Raw genomic sequence first — 10,231 nt, 5'->3', positions numbered from 1 at the left:
CATTTCCTCTGGTGGGACTGTGCACCTCCTGGGTTAAGTGGAGGTCCTGTATCTCGGCCAGGAACCTCCTGGAACGGTCCGACCTGGCTGACTGCTCTTCCCAGCAGATGTCTGGGTAATTTAGATCACCCATGACAACTACATCCCTTGCCTTGAGTGCCTCTGCAAGCTGGCCTGAAAATTCCCGGTCCAGCTCCTCCCCTTGGTTGGGGGGTCTGTAGTAGACCCCCACCGTTAAATCCCTCTCCCCATGACCCCCTTGTATCGACCCAGAGCACTTCAGCTTGTCCCTCCTGACCCCGTTTTGCTGGCAGAGGATGTGTATTGCTCTTTGACATAGAGCGCCATGCCCCCTCCCTTCCTTCCTTCTCTATCCCACCTGTAGAGCCTATAGCCCCTAATGTTCACTGCCCAGACGTGGGATGAATCCCACCACGTTTCTGTAAGCCCTACTATGTCTGGGTTTGAACTGGCTATTCTGAGGGCGAGTTCTTCCTGTTTGTTCCCCATACTATGAGCATTGGTATACAGGCGTTGCATAGCTGTGCGTGCCACCCCCCCAATTTGGAAGACTATCTGGACCCCTGTTTCTTACCTGGGCACTCCTTGCGTGTGTCACCTGTCTCGCTTGGGTGGTGTCTCCATGTCTTCCTGCGGCCCCCTCCCCCGGCAAGGCTAGTTTAAAGCTTGCCATACAAGATCAGCCAACCTGGAAGAGAAGACACGCTTGCCTTTGAGAGAGAGGTGAAGCCCATCCCGCCCCAGCAAGTCCCCCGCCCGAAAGCATGGGTCATTATCTAGGAACCCAAGGCCGCCTGGCAGCTCCAACTCTATAAGCACCGGTTGACCTCGCCAATGCAGGTCTCGTGTCACCGTCCCCGCCTACTCACCGGAAAAAGAGAGGAGAATGCCACCTGTGCCCCCGTCTCCTTCAGCTTGGCCCCCAGTGCCTCGAAGTCCTTAATAATGTGGTTAGGGTTGCCCCCGGCTGCGTCATTTGTTCCCACGTGGATGACAACCATGGGATACTGGTCTGCAGGTCAAATGTAGGCCGGGATCCTCTCCGTGATCGTTATGGGTCATGTGGAGTGATCATGGAGTCCTGATGTTTCATACTCACTTGAGAGAGGACTAGAAACCTATGCTTGGGAGACAGTAGCCAAAAGCAGACATCTCTTGTAGGGGAAGCCATTTACAAGCCACACTATGGGTGCATGTGTCTTTCTCCCTTCTACCGCAGATCATATTTTTAAAAGGACACTAAAATACCTTTTTATAAAAATAAAATCTGGTCCTGCAGTCCTGCTACTGCTGTTTACCCAGCACAGTAGCACTTTTCCACACTCAGTTGATGGTGACTGGTCTAAGAGAGAGCTCTCAGAAACTTAGCAATAGGTGGAAATTGAATTTTCTCAGATTCCAAGAGTAAGAGTATCTCAAACTTTGAGACCCTGACAACCTCCTGAATACTTTAAAAATGTCTCTGTCTTCAGTGTGAGGAATACCTACTAACCATAATTACAGTAGTTGAAACTATGCCAAAATTTCCAGATTTCATTTTAATTGGGTGCATGCTGTTCCAGCTTGAAACATTTAATTCTTTAATTTTGAGGGTGTTTTTCCTTTATTACTTAAGTGATCAGTCACCCAATCAAGCAGACTTGGGTTAGGATTGACTCACCTTCCCTATGTAAGTCTCTCCCAGTATCCTTCCTTCTGCAACAGTCAGCATACAAGTAATCTTTTTTGTCAGGAACCCCACCCAGTTTCTCTTGCAGAAATTCTGCAATGTGTGAGAGCCCCTTGCTGCCTCGAGGCTGTTTCTGTTTCCCTTACTCTACCTCCATGCTTGTTCTAAAAGGTTAAAGTCCTTCTTTTTTTTACACTGGCTTTTGGGGGCAAGCTTTCAAAAAGTGCACCCTACATTTTGCCCCTGCCTGGTTTGAACTGGTACATGCAATCCAAAAAGCACTTCTCCTCAGTAGATGCAGTCTGCTCATGGAGAGAGGTGAGGTCTGAGGTTAAAAAAAAATAAAAAAAATTGTGCTCTTATAAAGGGGATGGGTAATTCTGAGCTCATATCTAGTAGCTGGGTCGAGACCACTTCTGGAAATTTTGGTCCCTTTTACTTGAAACTGTATGAAGCAGCTTGTTTAGACATTTTTCTTTTTTTCCACCTCCTCCCCAACCAAATATTTTGTATCTGTCAAAAATAAAAAAAAGAACTACTTGCTCTGTAATTAGCCTGAAATTATTCTCTAAGGAAATATCAGTCGCCTTTTAACTTTTCTCTTGTCCAGTGTTCCACGTCATCTGTTCACTGTTATGTGAGGGGAGATATGCTGGCTGATTCCACACAAGAGTTGCAAGTTTCTCACGCAAGGTCCACATCTGCTGTGTACTATTTGAATTGGACTTGAAGTATTGTTAGGTTTATAATCCAAATATTAGAGCCAGGGATCAGCAATGTTTTTGGGCAGGGTTCCAAAACACCCACAACCTCAACTTGTAAGATATTGGAGTGCCGGGGCGGATGGTGGGGGAGCCGCAAGGGGCCTGATCCTTGTTGAGGCAGCACAGCCCTGGCCCATTCCCCACTGGCTGCCACCACACGTATGTACCAAGCAAAATGCCTTCATGCTCCATGTTCTGGCACCTATGCCAGGGGTTGCCTACCCCTGTATTAGAGTTTGTTAGAAACATTTGCTGCCTCCTGTATTCCTCCTGTTTCTCTTTTTTCCTTTTGAAATATCTTGGTTTCCCAGTTTCATCACTATGTAGAACTGAGACAATAAAACCTGCAATTGAATTTCTGGTTTCTAGCCTTTCTGTAGGTGTAAGCTACAGAAGCGATTGAGAGATGATGCCCACTTTGCTTCAGTTTTTCACTGGACCAAGGAGTAAAACATGAGAGAAGGCTCACACAGGACATGGTGGGAATGACAGCCTTCCCACTGTTGACGCTGAGCTGGTGCGTAACCAAGTAGAAAAGCTAGACATTTATAAGTCGTCAGGACTGGATGAATTTCACGCAAGAGTGCTGAAGGATCTGACTGAGGTCATTGCAGGACACCTGGCGAATTTTTTTTTTAAATTGTGCTGCTCAGGGGAGATCCCTGAGGATTGGAAGAAGGTGAACATTGTGCCCATATTCAAGAAGGGGAAGAAGGAAGACCTGGACAACTATAGGCCAGTCAGCCTAACTTCTATTCCAGGGAAAATCCTAGAAAAACTCATAAAGGAGTCTATGTGCAACTCGCTCGTAGATGGTCGAATTCTGAGCAACAGCCAGCATGGCTTTGTCATGGGCAGGTCCTATCTTACTAATCTCATCTCCTTCTATGACCAGGTATCTCGCCACCTGGGCATGGGAGAGGAGGTCGACATTATATACCTAGACTTCCAAAAGACCTTTGATCTAGTATCCCACGATATCCTCATGAGAAAATTGGAAGATTGTGGGCTTAACTGCTCGACAGTTCAGTGAGTGGGAAACTGGCTGTGAGGTAGGACCCAGAAAGTTCTCATGAATGGATCTGTGTTGTCCTGGCGAGAAGTGGCCAGTGGTGTCCTTCAAGGGTTCATGCTTGGTCTGGTGCTTTTCAACATCTTTATCAGTGACTTGGATGTTGGGGTGAAGAGCTCACTGGCCAAGTTCACGGACAACACCAAGTTATGGAGGAGCGTGGTCATGCCTGCAGATACAGGCAGACCTGGACAGACTAGAGAAGTGGCTGAATCAGAACCTGATGAGGTTCAACACTGAGAAGCGTAAAGTGTTCCATCTGGGGGCAAACAATTCCCCACATACCTACAGGCTTGGTGGTGACAATTTAACTTGCACCACGGCCAAAAGGGACCTAGGGGTAATAGTTGACCATCACGTGAACATGAGCCATCAGTGTGATGCTGTAGCCAGCAGGGCAAACCACACTCTGGCTTGCATCAACTGATGCGTCTCATGTAAAACCAAGGAAGTGATACTTCCACTGTACTCAGCACTAGTGAGACCCCAGCTGGAGTACTGGGTTCAGTTTTGAGCACCACGCTTCAACAAGGATGTGGAAAAACTTGAGAGGGTCCAGAGAAGAGCTACCTGTATGATCAGAGACTTGCAAGGCAGACCATATGAGGAGAGGCTGAGGGACTTGGGCCTCTTTAGCCTGAAGAAGAGAAGGCTGAGAGGGAACTTGGTAGCAGCTTACCACTACATCAGGGGAGTATGTCAAGAGTTTGGTGAACAACTGTTCACCAGGGCACCCTTGGGGAAGACCAGGAGTAATGGATACAAACTCCTGGAAGACCACTTCAGGCTCAATTCTAGGAAAAACTTCTTCACAGTCAGGGTGTCTAGATTGTGGAACCAACTCCTTCCAGAGGTGGTGCAATCAGCTACCCTGGAAATCTTCAAGAGGAGACTGGACAGTCACCTTGTTGGGGTCATCTGACCCCCAGGTGTCTTTCCTGCCTAGTGCAGGGGGGCTGGACCTGATGATCTTGTGAGGTCCCTTCCAGTCCCTAATAATCTATGAGTCTATGATCATAACAATTCAGTTGTGAGGCCTGGCTCAGAGAACAGGTAGTAACCTAATGCTTTCAATTTGGGTTTGTATGTCTCCTTAGCATAGGTCTATAGGGGGAGGGATGGGATTTAATTTAGTTAGCTTTTTCATATTTGCTGTACAAGCAGCATGTTACAGATTTGTGTTCCATCAGCAGATGCACAATTCCACACAACTGCTTTTGCTGGGGTACCTATATCTAACATCAGTTTTCCAACACATCTAAATAAGCGTGTTCCTGATAAAATTACTAGGCATTCTGTACTTAGTAGCTGGCGTTTGAAGGACAATTCTTGCATATTCACACATTTACTTGAGACACACAATTTCTGTCCAAGCTTCCCCCAGAATTTGACTCGTTCCCTGAAAAACCCTGCCAAATTCCTAATTCTGTTGGCCTCAGAGGCACTCCTAATTCTTATGTCCTGAATTGAATTAATTGTATTCACCTAGTCTTCCTTCAGGATTGAGTCAGCAAAATAGCTATCTCTTCATGTTCAGCTCTACTGTCTGACAGCCCCTATATAAGAAAAATAGAGGGATAGGAGTGCCAGATTCAATTTACGACTTAATTAAAGATCTCAATTGGAGGTTTTTTCCTTCAGTCTTAAGGATGGTTGCTCTCATTTGTTTGGACCAAAATTTATACAAAGCATGATGGAATAAGTGGTTTCAAATAAAAGAAGAGTATATTTAAATTTTACTAATTTGGAAACCATTTATAGAAGGAAGGTAAATTTAGGTGGAGGAATAGTGGACCTATCAGTGGACCTTTAAAGACAGTGGGGTAAGATGCACACAGAGTTAAAGAAACTCCTAACCCAGTATAACCAGGATTGGACTTTTTGGGTCACTTTACAGATTAATGTTTCATCAGCAGATGCACAGTACTTAAACAGGGATAATATGTAACCTGATTAAAGGAGATAAAATAAAAATAACCAGCAAACTCTGTCTGTGTACTGTTGGCACTTCGTTTCTTTTTTTCACCTTGAAATTTATGAGCAGGGATACTGGTTTTCTCTGTTAAAAATCCAGAATTCTCGGATTAAAATCCACAAAATCTGTGCTTTTCTATGATTAAAATGAAACTGGTCTGTGTCTCTGTCTTATCTCAATTGAATACAATGTTTTATTGATATATTTACGATTTTAAAATAGTTTGGAAGCCTACCAGTGCCTCAATCTTTATAATAAAATACACTCTAAATACCTATATATTCTGGTGTTCAATTTCAGTTTTTTTATCATGGAAAATCAGAGCTCCCTCTCCCTTTCACTCACCAGGACACAGGTCCAGCTGTGGCTATTCCCCCCTTGCTGCTTTGTGGTGCTGAGCAGCCCTGATATGCTGGTGCCCCTCCCCTGCCGGTGCCCTTACTCCCTGCACACAGCACCCTGGCCCTGCCAGTGCCCTTCACTCTGAATCCACAGGCCCCAACCTGCCTGTCTCTGCCAGTGCCCCTTCATTCCTGAACTGCAGCTTCCTGTCCCCTTCAGTCTTGTCAGGCCCCCCCCAGCTACCAGGGATATGGGACCCAGTGGCTTCCTGCTCCATGAGTGCCAGCTGCAGCTGCCCAGCAGCACCCAACCCCAGCTGCTGCATGCAGGAGGTGGCAGCTGTTGTGACTGGAGCAGAGCCCAGCCACCCTGACAGGTGGCACAACTGGAGCGGAGCCCATAGGGGGCTCCCCACCCTGCTACCTTCCCCTGGGGGCCTCCGCAGCTAGGCCCCGGCACAGAGCAGGGAGGCTCAGTGCTGCTGCTGTCAAGAGCCCCGTGTCAGTTGCACCACCAAGGTAAGGTGCCCCTTGCCTGTCTGGCAGCAGTGGGAGGGGGGGGGGGGGAAGGACCCCGCCACTGGCTCTGCTGCTGCTGGGCAGGCAGGGGGCATCTCACTATGGTGGTGCAGCTGATGCAGGGCTCCTGGTGATAGCCTCTCCATCCTCCTGTGCCAGGTCCCACCTGCAGGGCTGTGGAGGCCCCCCAGGGGGAAGGCAGCAGGGCAGGGAACCCTGAGTCCTGCAGCAGGCATCCTGCATTCCCCCCCACCCCCCCTCCCCGGTGCACAAATCTGGGGGGGTATATACCACCCCCTGTGCTCTCCTTCCCATGAGTGCATGCAGTGGTAGGTAGCCAGCCCCCTTGGGTGAGCTGCCTGTGGCTCTATCCTGCTCCCTTAGCTGGCCTCATGGCTGCACATTCCCGCCCAGCCCCAGCCACCACCCCAGCTGAACAGTACCCCCAGCCCTAGCCCTGTCCTACTCCCTCCCTCACTGTGACTGCCTCAATCTGTGCCCCCTGCCCGTCCCCCCAAATAAACTGGGAAGCTGTGTGCATTGACCAGGACTGGGGTTGTCACTGGGAGTGTGGTGCAGGCTGCCCCAGGCAGGAGTGGGCAGGGCTAAGGCCATGCAGAACACGGGACAGCCTCAGGCCAGATCCAGTCAGTTGGTGGGCACCTGCCCAGGGGCCAGATCCAATTGACTGGTAGACTTGATTTGGCCTATGGGTCTTATTTTGCCCCTGCTCTAGGGGCTACATGCTATTGTTGTGAAGGCTCCTTGTACTCCCTCTCATAGGCAGATTGGTTTTAAACTCCAACCATGCCCTATTTGTTCACTCTTTGCACTTTGGATCTGGCCTGCTTAGCTGCCCAACAGCAGCGTTTCTGGTTGTGGACTAGAATGACCCACCTCGCGTCAGAGGCAGGAAGGCAGACACCAGGACTGCCTGCAGCTGATGCTCTCCCTATGGTGGGATGGGGAAAGCATCTGCAGCTACTCTCATACCAAATCTGTAGGGTGGATCTGCAGGCCAGATCTGCAGGCCCGTGGCTCTGCAGGCCAGATTCAGCACAAAGGCTCTAGTTTGCCAACCACTGTAATAGAGGACGTGGGTCCTAAAATGTAGGAAGCAAAGCACCTAACTTTTAGATATCTGTCTCGGAGTATAAGCCAGAACCCTGTGTCAGGACCCTAGATTTGCTGGAGAGGGCATGTAGAGAATTAAGTGTCTCAGAATGGGATCCAGAACAGCCCCTACACTGAGTAAAGGCTTCTAAAGGTCAGCTTTAGGTGTAGGAGTAGCCACTGAGACGTACCCAACAAGAAGCCTTGAAGAAAGGGTTGCAAGTCATCTCATTGGAAGCTGCTGGGGGCATATCCATTTACTTGGGATCCACTGCCCTGAACCCTTTCCTGAAAGCAGGCACCTGTCCCTTGTCTTTCAATAAATTGAACATGACTTGCTCTCTTCTTTTAAAACATGGACAGTGGAGGGAGTAGTGTTGGTACCTTCTTTCATACAGTAATCAGTTGATTAGAGCACCTAATCATGAAGTTAAAAACTGGTTCCATTCTTTCACCTGAGAGAATTCAGACCCACATCTTCCACTTCACTCTGGAGAGTCCCCTAACCGCCTGGCTTTAGGCTAGTGAGCACTCAATCATCAGCACCCTCTGGGACCTTCTTGCTTGAAGAGTGCGGAACTGCTTAAGAGCAGTCCTGTTCATGTAACCACATTATCCACAACTCATGGGCAACTATATAAAAAAGGCTGGTGGAAGATCTTATAAGATCAGTATGATTTCCCTTGTCAATCTCCAAGTGAAAATTGTTGACTAAGGTCACAAGTGCTGTATACTGTACCTGAGATGAAAGTCAGATCAACGGGGGTTTGGGAATCCAATTGCATTCAGGTGCTTTTGGAGCTGTTAGGCAAGCACCTATTCATTGACCTCCCTCAGAGTGGTGAGACTGGAAGCAGGGCAGTGCGTGACTGAGCAGTCAAACCTTGAGTAAAGACTGAACAATCACAGACTTAAAAATACCTGGCCTATTAGGACAGGCACAAATCCAGTTCACAATTGTTTACCTGCATCTCTCCGAGTACATCCTCTGCAACAATTGAAACTAATCTATGTAAACTGGGAAAGACCTAGCTTCCCCAACACTATAAACTTTGACTACAGCTAAATTGGTGGTCCCTTAGGCCCCTGGTGCTAGCTGCTGTACAAACGCAGAAATGAAAGATGATCACTCATTGCCCTAAAGAGTCTACAATTTAAATGTCAGGTGACAGACCATGGATAAATACAACCTACCAACATTGGAACACTAGTTCCTTCTCTGTCTACATCTACCTGTCTCTGGTATTGTATGTAAACTGTAAGCACATGGGGGCAGGGACTGTGCTTTTGTCCTTTCTTTTGTATAGTATCTGACACAGTGGCATCCTGATTGATGATCAGGGATCCGGGTTTTCCATTTGTCATGGAAAAATGTGGATTTAAAAGAGAAAATCCCAGGAAACAGGGTTTCCCTTTGCAGGCTGGCAGAGTTCTAGCATGCAAGGGACTGCATGGGGCTGGGGGGAGCAGGACACAGGAGGCAGGGGGTGCCATGTGCATGCGCACACGTGCACACGCATATGGCAGCCAGGCAGTGTGGCAGAGAGCAGCTCCCACAGCTCCCTCCAGGTAAGTCTATGGCAGGGGGGACATAGGCAATGTGAAAGGCATGTGCTCCGCCACCGCCCCCCCTAAATTTATTCACCCACAGAGGGAACAGGGTTGGGACTGGGACTGGGGCTGCAGCCATGCCAGACCAGCTCTGGGCAGAAGCCACCTCCGCAGCCTAGCAGGTAGGACCCAATGCAGGAGGGAACTCTGGACTGCCCTGGCTGCCAAGGTGAGGTGCCCACTGCCTAACTGGCAGCAGTGGGGAGCACAACTCTGTGCCATGACCTCTGCTGTACCACACCACAGGGCCACAGTGCTCCCTCCCACATTGGGTCCCACCTACTGGGCTGTGGAGGCAGCTCCTGCATGGAGTTGGTCCGTCCAGGATGCAGCCCCACACCCTTTGTTGCCTGTGTCCACCCCCACTCTCCATCCCCCATAGACTTACCTGGAGGGAGCTATGGGAGCTGCTCTCCACCACACTGCCTGGTTGCCACATACATGTGTGTGTAGCTGTGCCCCCTGCTGCCCCGCAATGTGTCACCAGTGCCCCCCCACTCCCATCATGCATCACCGGTGCCCATACCCCTTGTCCCCACACACCTACCCTGTTCCCAACACACTGGGGGGCTGAGGCCTGGGGGCAGTGTGTCAGGAGTGAGGGGCACCAGTGGGGCTACAGGGCTGTGGGTCAGGAGTGTACCAGGGCCCAGGGAGGGAACTGTGGGTTGGGAATGAGGGTCACCAGCAGGGTCAGGGGGCTGTGGCTTGGGAGAGAGGGGCACTGGCAGGGCTGAGGAGGACTGTGGCTTGGTAGTGAGGGGCAATGGCAGGGGCAAGGGCAGGGCAGTGGCAGATCAGGGCTGCTTAGCAACACAAAGCAGCAAGAGGGACAGCTGCAGCTGGCTCCATGCCCTGGTAAGTGAAGGGGGCAGGAGGAATTCTGATTTTCCATGATAAAAAAAACAAACACTAACATTTATAGGTATTTAGAATTTATTTTATTATAATGATTTAAGTACTGGTAGTCTTCCAACTTGCTTTAAAATTGTAAATATGTCAATAACATGTGTTCAACTGATACATATATATATATAGTGGCATTTCATTTTAATTGTGGAAGAACATGGATTTGGGGGGGCATTAATCAGAGAATATGGAATTTTTTAAATAAGAGAATTTGGGATTTTTTTATCAGAGAAAAGC

The 10,231-nt window shown here is 48.9% G+C and overlaps 1 protein-coding gene across 6 annotated transcripts in view; it reads left to right on the top strand.

Annotated features, from left to right (window-relative positions):
* The window catches only part of COL4A5 (collagen type IV alpha 5 chain), a 117,843-nt gene that overhangs the window by 23,053 nt on the left and 84,559 nt on the right, over positions 1–10,231 (top strand). The gene's annotated exons all lie outside the window — the stretch shown is intronic.

Source organism: Alligator sinensis, unplaced genomic scaffold (genome assembly GCF_000455745.1).
Source record: "Alligator sinensis unplaced genomic scaffold, ASM45574v1 scaffold646_1, whole genome shotgun sequence".
Lineage (NCBI taxonomy): Eukaryota > Metazoa > Chordata > Crocodylia > Alligatoridae > Alligator > Alligator sinensis.
The sequence above is the reverse complement of the archived record's forward strand: the minus strand, read 5'-3'. Positions and strand labels throughout refer to the sequence as shown.